This window comes from Pseudorasbora parva, chromosome 17 (genome assembly GCF_024679245.1).
Source record: "Pseudorasbora parva isolate DD20220531a chromosome 17, ASM2467924v1, whole genome shotgun sequence".
NCBI classification, from domain to species: Eukaryota; Metazoa; Chordata; class Actinopteri; order Cypriniformes; family Gobionidae; genus Pseudorasbora; species Pseudorasbora parva.
In genome coordinates, this window is record NC_090188.1 from 7,756,888 (window position 1) to 7,770,799 (window position 13,912).

Genomic DNA, 13,912 nt, shown 5'->3' on the forward strand with positions numbered 1-13,912 from the left:
AATGGTCTCTGTGATAAATTTAGCTCACAGTGCTTTTGTGAAACGCAGGCCAGGTCATTGAGGTCTTCAAGTGCTTTTTTTCCATCAAGCATTACCACAGACAGGACCAAAAAATGCGGATAAATTGCAATTACGGACATTTGACGTCAATGGTGATGATTCATCCTCGGACCTGAAATCATGTATTTGAGGATTTAATAGATTCATGATTAAAATGAGTCATGCCTATACTTTATTATAATTTTTTTCTTCCTATGTATTAATTATAAATGGAGAACATTCCCTAAGAACCATCAACCTATATTTATAGACTTTCATTAAAACACAAGAGCAAACTAAAGATTTGTCTCTCTGAAAACATTAAAACATCCAACCCAACATAGAGACGCTACATGTAAAATCTGGTACAGCTAAGGAATACATGGTGACGCTAGTTTGTAATATTAATGTGATGAAGGAATGTTACAACAAAACAAATATATATATGTTGTATGTGCAGCTTTGGTTAAAATCGAGGCAATTCAAATGACTCAAATCTTTAGAAAAGCATGTGTTTAATTGATTTCATTTTTCCCCTCAGTAATTTCAGCATATATCTATGTTCATAAACACCTGCATTTCTATCTGTGCTAATATATTGTAAAATGCTGATTCTGTGACTGACATAATAACATTGATATGTGAGAGAAAGATAAAGCACAGTGAAATGATAAGCTTTATCTGATAAGGAAAAAGATTTATAATGATATGTCTCACAAGAAAAAAAAGATCAGTTTATTCTGGTTCTGGCAATTTGATTCAGAGAAAGAAAGCCTCATTCTTTCAGGCAGAAGTAGAAAGTAAATTGCAACAGTTTTTTCCTAATTTGTTGAGTTTGGGCCATTTTTGTTAAATGCACTCAGGGGGATTGCTGTAATAGGACAAATAAAGCTAGTGTGTATGAGCAATAAAGGAGAAAATGAGGCCCTTCTTCACAACAACGGCATCACTCTGCCCTGTAAGCACTCTTAGTAAATTGTCAACAGAAACGTCTGGGAAAAAAATCGAAGACAGCCTAGAAAAGTTCTGACCAGACGTATGAAAAAACTTTGTTCTGGAAGTGGCCTAATAGGCTTCAATTTACTAATTGACTGAAAGGTTCACTCTTTTTATAGGCTATTGAAAACAAGTTTTTAAACCATCAAGGCACATTTCACTATTGACACTATTCTTTTTGAATAAAAGGCAGGGTAATTTTTTTTAGAAACATTTTCGTTATGCTGGTTGAAAGTCTCCATTTACATTTACATTTACATTTAATCATTTAGCAGACGCTTTTATCCAAAGCGACTTACAAAGAAGGGGAGAGTAATAGAAGCAACGGAACAGACAAGGCCAAAAACCTGTAAGAGCTGTAAGAAATCTCAATTAATTAGCACAATACACAATTTTTTTTTTTTTTTTTTTTTTTTTTTTTTAAAGACAGACATCTACAACAAAAACTCACGTCCGCAAAGTGCCGAACACTGGATTTTGATAGCTATGATACATTTACATCCTGATAGCAATTACTAAGTTATAATATATATATATATATATATATATATATATATATATATATATATATATATATATATATATATATATATATATATATATATATATATAGTCTGTGGAAGGTGCATGCCATAAAACGTTTTTTTTTTCATAAAATACGCAATGTAAACAAGCCGGATTATAGCTAATTTGCATCTGTAGTCCCTAGTCAGGTACACACAAAAATGCATTATTAATTTCGGTAATCTATTCCAGTATTCACTCCCTATAACAGACAATACTGTCTGTCTAAAAGATGTTTGGCAATATGGTACCCAAAAATTCCCTCTAATAAAAGACATACAAATATAAATATATTGATTTATAAAGCAATCCCATACCAGACCATATAAATAAAATAAGCATATTTCAAGTTTTTTAAATTATAAAAACTCAAAAAAAGTTTGTTTTGTTTTTATTTAATTGTTTTTCCAGAATATTACATTAATTAAAAGTGAGGATTTTTTTAGTTTTTATTCAATAATTTTAGCACCTTGTGATTTTATTGATTATTCTATTAAATTAAGGGTTGTGCCACCTATAAATGACCAACTTAAAAAATCATTGAATGTAAATACAACCTGGCAGCAGCGACTGTCAATAATACAAACCCAAAACTGAAAAGATTTATGGAAATCAGTTGCCTCAAAATTGGTGCACAAAAAATTTCTAATTTTAAGCAGAACTGGCAGAAATGTATACTTCAGCGATTAGCATATGGCTAAAGCATTTAACAAACTTGCTCTCAAACCAATCCGCGTGCTCCACTCCACTCCACTCCACTCCAAAAAAAAAAAACCTTAACAGAAACTCTTCTACATTAGCATTACAAAATATTAATCATTACTAAACCTCCCACTTAACATTAATCTTGCAGAGAAAACATTATAACAATTCGTTTTAGCCTTTAATCTCCTTTTCGAGTGCCATGGGCAAAGTATGCTGGGAAATACAAATCCTATAGGCTCTAGAAGAAATGTTTCTATCGGCGCTACGTAGTTGGAACCCCTAAAAGGTTCAATGCAAAAAATGCTTTTCTTACTTAGTATTTTTGTCTTGTTTCTAGTCCAAACATCTAAACATTCTTAAAACAAGAAGTATTTACTAGACAAGCAAAAGTAATTGTCTTATTTTGGGGGAAAATAACTCAAAATTAAAAGAGTTTTTGCTAAGATAAGAAATGCAGTGTTCTATACAAAACCCTTTTTAAGTGCCAAAAGGGTTCTTTCTTGTCATTATAGAAACCTTTTAGCATAAAAGGGTCTTTGGAGTATACTCAATGATACTTCCAGAGGTGTAGTGGTAAAAAAAGAGGTGGGTAAATTATAAATTCTGGGTGACTGCATCGTGGTCACGGTGAGGTGGGCCACTGCCTACCGGTGTATGCAGCCCGATCTCACGGCAATTCGTACTAATACGAGGTGGCTAATATGAGCACATATGAGAGAACACACTAGAAGATATTCACATTAAACAAGCTGGAATCAAAGAATTTGACTGTTGTCTTAAAAAATTACTTAAGCCGACTAATCGATTATCAAAATAGTTGTCGATTTCAGTTTTTGCCAATTGCTAATGAGGCAGGTGCAGATTAACGACAGAAGGATGAATTTGGTGCCACATATTTTAATTTAAAGAAAACTCAGTTTCTGTAATCAACAGAAGAAAGACAATATAAGTTGGACTGTAGTTTCCACAAGTGTAGCCTAATGGCTGCCGACATTAACAGACAATTTTGCTAAACTATAAAAACAATAAAACCAAAAATGTTCTATTTGAACACAAAATACACTGCATCATTACAGCTTTTTTACAGGGTTTCGACATGCTCTCTACATTAAACCAGCTGCCTGTGATTAATTAATATCACAACAATGTCCAGAGTGCCTCTTTGTCCACTTGAAAAGTGATTGAAAAGTGTCACAAGCTGATTAAATGTACTACAAATGGATAATTGTCATTTTGAACGAATCTTTAATATGACTCGGGACTACCGAGTTGTCTCAGAGAGTGATTCGTTCACTTTGTTTTGACTGCACGTGCGCATTACGCAACATATGGGTTCTGATTGTTCTGATTCTGAATCGACAGGTGAGATCCGAGTCTTTTGTTCTTCCTGTCAGTCCCATAAGCCGTGTCTCATTTCGTTAAATTTCGAAGGCTGCGTCCTCCGGAGGACACGTCCTGTGTAGGATGCAGTATACGGAGTGTCCTCAATCAGACTTAAACGAGACGTCCTTCGTAGGACACACAGGCAGGAAGTATCACGTTGCTATGCCAACAAGTTCAGCCACGTTGCGCTCTCACGCCAGTTATATGAATGAAAATTACTTATAACTTGAAAATGACTATGAAATGTTTCTTGTCTTGACAGCAATGTTCTGTTCTAAACGTTTAAATTCACTAAACAGCTGTAATCCTGTTTACCACAACTATCTGTTTGAGGTAATAGAGCTTAAAAAAACCAACAAAAAAAGCTTGAACTACTTAATTTAAACACCACTGTTACAACCCTATGTTTTGTATTTTGTGACCTCTCTGTTTTGTGAGTCTCTCTGTCTGACCAGGAAGTTCATCTGATTGGTTCCTGCAGGCTGATTGCTGTCATGTCCTGATTGGTCCACAGTCTTTTAAAAAGATTGTCATCACTCCCGGTAGGGAGATTAATTGATTGAGAGATCTTGTGTTTTGAGAGAGCGTTTGACCTGTGTATGCAGAGTTTGTTTGTGTGTTATAAAAGTTTGACTATGCTAGGAATATTAGACACTGTGAGCATTGTTTGTTTGTTTAAAACTGACACTGTTTGTATCAGTGGAACGTATTGGTATATCTGACCCTTTGCCTGTTTTCGACACTGATTTGGACTGCCCTTTTCAGTTTGTTTGCCTGGTTGTACAAATATTGTAAATAATGAGTTTGGGAAAGTAGGGAGTCTGACGCCATTTTTGTTTATTGTAAACTATTTTGATCTCTGTTTTGGTTAGGGAGTAGTGTTGTCAAAAATATCGATATTTCGATATATATCGATACTGGAATATCTGAAACGATACGATTCTCAGTTTTTACAGTATCGATATCAGCTGCGCTCTCCTCTCTGACCGTCAGCGAGTTGACACACACACCGGCATATTCTCCCTCAGCCCGGTTAACCTCTGAGCACGGCGAACGCGTGTTCTGCTGGACTTTTTCCTCATGACAGTGTGTTAGTGATAGTGTGTGATCGGTCTGAATTTCGCGCGGGATTGCACATAAATTAATTCTACTAATCCCCGCAGATTTCGTGCTCACATCTGAAGCGCACACACATAGTCTACCGTAATAAAGCCGCCTCTGACATGATACAAGTGCAAACATTTGCTTCCTTTTCCAGCTTATTATTGGTCAAATACACTCAAAGAATTATCAGTGCACATCTGGAAGAGTATTAACGTAAACACAGTCGCAAACAGTTCAGGAAGAACGAGTAACAGGAACAGTGTTCAGGATCCATGCGTCCGTTAGTCTTAAGGCCGGAACACACCAAGCCGACGGTCGGCCGTCGGGCAGTTTTTGTGCGTCGGCCAACTAAGTTTCCTCGGTGTGTTCCACACAGTTCCACGCCGTCGGCTGGCGTTGGTCCTCGTCGGCTGTTTTTCAGCCGATTCGACATGTTAAATCGGCGTCGCGGCATGTCGGTCAGTCGGGACATATGATCGTTCTGATTTGCTGTTCAGCTAGCGAACCAGTGCACGAGAAAATAAAACGGAAGTGACGAAGCAAGTAAACGACAGAGTCAAGAGGGAACACAGAACGCCTGTCTCCTCCATAGACAGTAAAAGAAAGGTGTCGTCTCATTTGATTATATTCCTCATTCCGATACATGTTAACACATGTTAATATACATGGCTGTGTAGACTGAGGCAAGTGAAGACAAACTGATCAGCATGATCCAGCAAAGGCCAGCTTAGTATCACACTACGGGAAAATGTTAACGTTATGTCAACTGTGTGGCGAAAGCAGAACTGTGGCGTGAGATCGCAAATAAAGTTGTCATGTCAGGTAAGATTTCCTTTTTGCAATAGTTTTTTCTTCTTCAGTAGTCCATATTTAAAAAAAACCCTGCATGTTAGTTAGATTGTTGTGTGCAACTTTCATCTTTGCACAGCAGTTAATTTCACATTCAAAATGCACTAAAGATATCAAAACACTTAATGCATGTCTTTATGTCCAAAAGCAATGATAAATCCACAGTTTAGCCCTCATATATTTCGGTTGTACTAACTGTGTGGAGAGTTTTGCAAAAGTGACCTAAATGTATTGAGAAATGTGTTCAAGCGACTGTAAAAAAAAATGCTGTCATCCAGAATACATCCAGTTAAAAGTAGAACAAAAATGAACATTACAATAGCCATGAAATTGACATAACTCAGCGTAATGTTTTTTTTTTTTTTTATTGTCCCTCAGAGAAAGAGCTCAAGAAGCGGTGGGATTCATTGCGAACCCACATGTGTTACAAGAAACATGGACCCTCAGGAAGTTCTGGAGCTCAGAAGACCCACCTGCAGTTTCTAGAACCTCACACAAAAAGGAAGGAGTGCACCTCAAATCTAACGATCGGGGTACACACACACACACACACATATATATATATATATATATATATATATATATATATATATATATATATATATATATATATATATATATATATATATATGTATGTATGTATGTATGTATGTGTGTGTGTGTATAATTTATTTTATTTATTTTTTCTTTCCATTTGGACAAATGAACATTTTGCTTTTGGTAAAGTGGCCAATGAATGTTCAGATGGGTCTATTTACAAGTAATTCAACAAATCAACTTCCACAATGTGCATCTGAATAGATCCATTTAGCCAATTTGCAGGGTATTGTTTTAGCTATGCCCTGTTATTGTTATGGGTTATTGGTGATTAAGTGTAAGAATCTATTGTATCACATTGTTCACATTTTGATTGTTTCTTTAAGGAACCTTTGTCTGAAAGTGAATCCTGTTCACCCTCAGATGGTACCAACAGTGACACCTGGATTGGCACCCGTGAGGAGCCCAGCTTCATTACGGCGGAGCTACGGCCCAGTACACCCTTGGCTGAATCTACACATATAGCTACTTTTATAGCTATTCTCTATATAGCTATTTGTGCCCATTGTACTGAACATTGGAAAATAAAAAACTTTGACTTTGGGTACTTGCATTCACAGTTCTTTATGTAAAAAAGGATCACAAAACACAAGATGATGCAGAATTCTAACCCTTATTTTGCTATTTGACATCTAACTAGCAGGGTAAATAAACACATCTGTATTGATGTTTTAATTTAAGAATAAATAGATTTTCACTTAATAGAGACATATTTTCATAATGTGTTACTTCCACAATACAATGTTATCAAAGTGCAATATCTGTAAATTAATAGTTAGCATGGTTACTGTCAGTTAAGTTCAGTGTATGGTTTAGTGTTACATTATTTTCATTAACATTTCTGTGCCACTGGAGATTTCATTTCCAAACTGCTGTTATGTGATGTGCAAGAAGCAGCATGATATCATTTTGAAGAAATGTCACCATAGGCATGTTTCCAATGAAAAAAATATATACAAATTCTGTCATAATTCATTGAACTAGCACCAAGCATTGTCACAAACATAATTTACTGTAAATCAGAATGCGTCATACACATATATTTATTTTAACAATCCTTATAAGTGGCCATTGCTCAGATTGTGTCACATTAACTTCCACAATGCATCTGGATGAGCCAATTTGCAGGGTATTGTTTGAGCTATGCCCTGTTATTGTTATGGTTCATTGATAGGTGAACAAGTGTAATAATCTATGGTTTCACATTTTGACTTCGGGTATGGTTTCACCCATTTAGTGAGCGTTTCTTTGTATTTTTCGCGTCCGCTTCTACCTTTCCTCTTCCACAAGTAAAAGACCAAGGGCTGACAACGGCAATGCCATTTGCAACGTTCTGAAATGCACGAATCCGTCTGTGTGGGGAAACGAAAACGACAGCTGATCTCTTTATAGCTCTTCCGGTTTCCCGCTTCGAATAACGAAAACAGACTACTGCCACCAGCTGGGACGGAAAGGTATTTCCTCTAACGCAGGCGCAGAACGGACGCGCTATTGGCCGTCTGATGTCGAGCGTCGGCTTGGTGTGTCAGGGCAACTTTGGACCGCTTTGGACCCAAGACGCTGCCGACGTGAGCCAACGTGAGCCGACTCAGCAGTTTGCTTTCGTCGCCACTAGTTGATCGGCGTCGGCTTGGTGTGTTCCTAGCTTAAAAGGGACCGCAGTCATTTGTTATTCAAACTACAAAAAGACAAACGATCAACTGCTCTTGACTGATCAACTTGTGTAACTTTAATAGTTTCATCTGTACGCTATTGAATTTTTTACAAAGAACATTATTCAATGTTGTTTTAAATGTAATTACTATGCATTTTTTTAATTCAGTTCCTTATCTGAATGTTAGACCTACCTGAAAAAATAAAGCAGTCTGTTTAATTTGTATCTTCTATTCTATTGCATTTATTTGTGCTATTGTTTGTAATCTGTTTATTTGTTCTTATTTTATTACTGTTTACTCGTCTTTTTAAATTCAATATACCATTCGAAATCAAGCTTTCTTGTGCTGTGTGTAAGCTATTGCAACACAATTACCCCGTTGTAAAAAATACATTGAGATAGCAAAAATTTGTGAGATAATTTTAATAATAATTGATCAATTGATCAATAATTGTTCAAATCAAAACGATGCCCAACCCTAAGGAACATGCTGGCCACATGAATTTTTAGTAAAAAATAACAATGAATAATAACAAGTTCTGTTGTCATATTAAGCATCTTATCTTATTTATTTATTTATTTTTTTACTGTGGTATCGATTTAGTATCGATATATCGATATTTTAATCTGATATCGTATCGAAGTCATAATTTTGGTATCGTGACAACACTATTAGGGAGTTAGGTTTATATACTGTATTTTCTTTTTCTTTCTTTTTGGTTTAGGGTTTAAGAAAGAGGTTTAAAACAAGGAAGTTTTGTTTGTTATTTTGGCCCAGTCAGCTCTTGAATCTTCGGTCCCAATTTAAATCAATAAATTCATCTTTATTCCATTACACCGGTTTCAGAGTTTTCATGTTGCACCCTTTTCCCCAAGACGGGGCGTTACATGAAATTGGGGGCTCGTCCGTTGGCTAGATATTTTATTAGCCAAACTTGTTTTGCTAGTTTATTTTTGTTGGTGTTTGCCTGGGGTTTTTCTTTTTGTGAGGGAAGATATATGGAAATTGGTATGACGTCGAAATTCGAGCTAGATAAATTTACGATTGCACCCACAGAGGAGAAATTTGAAAAATGTCGCAAAGATGATTTGTTGTTAATCGCAGATTTCTATGACATAGTCGTACCTCGAAATGCGCTTAAAAGGGAGATTAAAGAGGCACTGCATGAGGAGCTTGTGAAACAAAAGATCTTGCCTGGTGAGAGTGTGGTTACAGGTGTTGCGTCTCCAGCACTATCTGAGGATTTGGAGTCTGTAGAGGCAGAGTTCAAGTCTGAAGATGGGGCTTGCATGGATCCTGTTAATCTTAACACGTAACACCACACATGCGCTCGCATGTATATCTGGCGGTGGTGCCATTTTTTCATATAATATTAAAAAAAATATGACGGTTGTTAACGGAGACGCAAAGAATTGTGGGTTATCTCTAGCCGTGAAGGATACACCTCATGCACACTCCGAAATCCCGTGAAAGAAGGACGCATTCGAAGGTCGCATTTGGAGTGTCCTACTCACTTTTTAGAAATGAGACGGCCTTATGACGTATGCACCCTTCGAAAGCGACCTCCGGAGGACGCAGCCTTCTTAAATGAGACACAGCTATAGAGACGGGAAGAGAAAAGATTGGTTCATTTTGCTGAACGAGACTCAAAGATCCGAGTCAGTAAAATGATCCGAACTTCCCACTACTCTCACTGACAGTTGCAGCACGATATGAAAGACAACCAATGAAAATGAACAATATGAAACTAAAACGACACAAGCTTAATTTAAAATGGCTTAGGAACAGTAGGCTATTTAGAAGTGGATAAACTCTATTTAGAGGTGGATAAACGTACTTTGGAGGTGTGTAAACGCTATTTCTGAATTTTGGGAGGTGCGTAAACGGCGTTTACATGCGTTTAGCCTCCACTACATCCCTGGATACTTCTATATATAACATTTTAAGGGTTCCAAGTGTGTAGGGCCGATAGAACTGTTTCTTCTAAGCGATGTCAAGAGCATGCCAAACCAGGTGGCAATATAACCTTAACCGTAAAGCCACGTTGGCCAATCAGAAGCCCGGAAAAAAAGGTTATTGCTGCCCCGGTTCCGGATCTGACGGAACAAGACAAAATCTCCGGTTTCATTTTGTTTGTTTTTTTAAAAACAGCATGGGTTATTCGCATGGGTAAAAATGACCACATCATGTGTATACATCTGAACATTTACGTCTTTACATACTCCAGGAAGATCATCAATATAAAGTGAAAATGTATCCCAAGATTGAATGTATTTTTGCCCAATTGAGCCAGATATGTAGTTGTCCGAGGGGAATAAACACCTCACAAATGACCTTTGACCACGCTTAATACATTCAAACCCTTACACATCTTAGGGTGCTGTTGTTCTGCAATGTTTTTGTGGGCGAAATCCACCTTTCCATGTGATTGGGAATTTCCAGTGAGGCATAAAGATCACAGATTTCACGACAGGTAAGTTTCACGATTAACAGAAAGCTGTTCGGTTTGACAGTGACGTCTGTGTGAGCTATGCTCAATGCAACGCTGCATTATTGACAATGTACAATAGACCTAAATTGCTGATTTTACCAAATTTACCAAAATGTTGCTAATGTGACTGCACTTTTATTTTGATTATTTGTTCCATGGCATTATAAATGAACGTCTGTATCTGTGCCTGAAAGGGTTTAAAACCTGCTTTCAGTGCTCACCTCCATAAACACACATTCATGCAAATTAATACTCACACTTCTTTTCTTTACACCAACTCACAGCGGAACATCTCTGAGTTTTTCACCCTGGTCTCGACTGTTGCCATGAAAACAGACCACTCGCTGTGTCTCTGTCCAAAAAAAATGACACAGAAGCGTTTTGGTCTTCAGAAGGATGAAAAACTCCTGCTGTTGAGTTTTGCACTACAAGGACATCAACATGTACATTTACATGACATAAATAAGAAAGAAACAAAGCCTCAAAACCATGTTCCCTTTGAAACAGTTCTGTTCCAAACCCTTGTGAGCTGCCCTGCTAAACAGCCAAGCTCCCAAGGTTGTCTCAATAATTCTCGTTTTGGCCAAAATCATGCAGATATAGAAATCTTAGAATGCTCTGTCAAAAAGAATTTGATTGAAATGGCAGATATAAATGTTAAAAATTGCCTAATTAAAATATGCCACATGCTAATAGCAAACCAAAGACTATTAATTTCAGTTAGTGCACTGTCATTAATGATATCACACAAAGTAAACCATGAGGCAGCTCACTCGGGCTTGCAACAGTTACTGGCTCTCTTCCAAACCCTAGTGAGCTGCCATGCTGTCTGCTGTCTGCCTAGGGAGCACCCTACCTTCACACAAAGCACATCAGCAACTTCACTCGCAAATGATTTCAATAGTTTTAGCATGTTGCTAAGCTAATGATACAATGTTCTAAACTGCATAGTACACACAAATAATGCACACTCTAAATAATGCTGGGTTATTTTAAACCCAAAATGCTGGGTTAAGACTGTTGGGTAATTTTTGTTGGTTTATTTGATGACATTTAAAACACCATTGGGTAGTTTCAAATTTCCAGTCGTTGGGTTAAACCTGCTGGGTCGCTATGCTTGGTTGATTCTACCCAGCCCTTGGTTGTTTCACGTGCTTCCCGCCTTGATTCGTTTAAATTCGCTCCCAAACTGTCATTTTAAAAGGACAATGCAAAAGACACAGCCACTGGTTGCAGATGTTATGAGATAAGTTCATATTTTTTTCAATAATAATCATTTTAATTAGCATAATTATAGTTTTTTTCTTTTCTTCGCGGCAAGTTCAGCAACAATTCTTAAGCTTACATGATGTTAAGACGACAAAAGTTTTACCTCAGAATCCGATGCAATGTACTGACTCGTGTTAGTTTAACTTAGGTCGGCACGTGAGACGATAGATTAATACCGTTTGTGATTACACAGAACCATGATCCCCTTATGAAAATTAAACATGGTTGTATGTAGGGATGTCACAAGGACAGGTACTTCGGTACCAAGTACATTTGAAATGTTAAAAATGTGACGATAGTATGATCTGTATAGCATCGACTCACAAGTAGACTATATTCAGTCCTGCAGCTGCGTTCAGTCGCGTCACGCAGGGCTCCAGACTGTAACGTTAGCCAATATACGAGTGTCTCTGTATATTAAATACTACTTAAATATTAACGTTAAGTTACTCTTTCATGTTTTGCGTCTCTGTGTGAATGACGGGGCGCGTGTCATTATCATGAACATAGAGACTCAAAAGTCAAAAGTTCGATTTAAACGTGAATAAATTGACAGAATATATTAGGTTTGTAGTTGTCATTGTTGCCAATTTTAACACATTTGTGTATTGTACTATTTGTCAAGCAATAAAAAGGATTGTTTTATCAGTCTAAACATGCATTCTTCATTTGTTCTTTCATGATTGTCTAGTTTTACAGTAGGCTAATGCACAGGAGATTTTTTAAGAACAACCCAGCAAGAATAACCCAGAATAGCAAATCCATTAATGGTAAAAAATTGACTACATTTTCGGTTTTCTCAACAGCCCAGCCTGCTGGGTTAAAATGCCACTGGGTTAATTTAACCCAGCATGTGTTCTGTCCAATATTTACCCAGCGTTGGGTTGCCAATTGGGTTGTTTTTAACCCAGCCGTTTTTAGAGTGTAGTTTTACAGTAGGCTAATGCACAGGAGATTTTTTAAGAACAACCCAGCAAGAATAACCCAGAATAGCAAATCCATTAATGGTAAAAAAAAAACATTTGACTACATTTTGGGTTTTCACAACAGCCCAGCCTTCTGGGTTAAAATGCCACTGGGTTCATTTAACCCAGCATGTGTTCTGTCCAATATTTACCCAGCGCTGGGTTGCCAATTGGGTTGTTTTTAACCAAGCCATTTTTAGAGTGCATTTATTTAAACAACACGTATCTCGCTCGGATGGATTTTTCATCTAAGAGTGTTGCGATGATTTCACATTTCTGCAAAATATTAGCTTCATCGCTTTGTGCACATTTAATCCAATTTCATGGTGTGTGTTTTTTTTTTTTTTTTTTACAGTGGTTGCTGTACACATTGTGGCAGTTCAGAAATGAAATATGCAATGAGTTGGTACGAGCCACAGTAAACCCTATAAGCTAAACTTAACCAGTATTAAGTTTCTTTGCGAGTATAGCATAATCACGCATATTATTTGGTAACACTTAAAATGCTGCCAATACATAGGCACTGTTTTGCATTTATGTTCTACATTCTGGGAAAAGGAAAAAAAGTGATGGGTATAAAAGATTACTATCATGTGCCCAGGTTAATGTGCCATTTATCTAGCCCCAAAACTGAAATGATTATGCGTGTTCATAATGATCATATAGAGCCTTGATCAGATACGAGTTCACAGAAACCCTGACACTGGTACCAGCATCAAACAGAATAAATCATGGGCTACAAATCACGAGTCACGTTTAAATGGAATTTCAGTCACAGAAATGCAGAGCAGCAAACCTGCCTGTACAATTATGATGTATGATATGTCCGCGTTATGAATTACCTGTGATGTGCTCTAGTTACAGAGACACACACAAACTGTAGGAAGACTCTTTTCAGTCAGAGAGTTGTAGCCTTATTTTTGAATGGTAGAACATTTTGCTTTTGATTTGGACACCAGGGAATGAGTCTAACAAGCTCCTTATGAACATTTTATATAAAAAAAATACAATATCAATAAACCACTGAACCTTGAGACTGCACAAAATGCTTTGAGTTCAGAGCTGGATTTCTCTGTTAATTAATTCTGGCTTTCCTCAAAAGTTCTCGAATCTGCTGAGCGCTCCTGTGACATCAAGGACTTTATCAGACAGACCTGCACCTATGACTAAAGCAAATGACATCCAGGTCGGTGTTTTTTTACTCCCCTACTTTACTTTGGCCAACGTAAACTATTAAGCCAGCGTGTGGGCTGTGTTAGTCTGCCCTCTGGTGGTCATTAGAGGAAGCTCAGGTA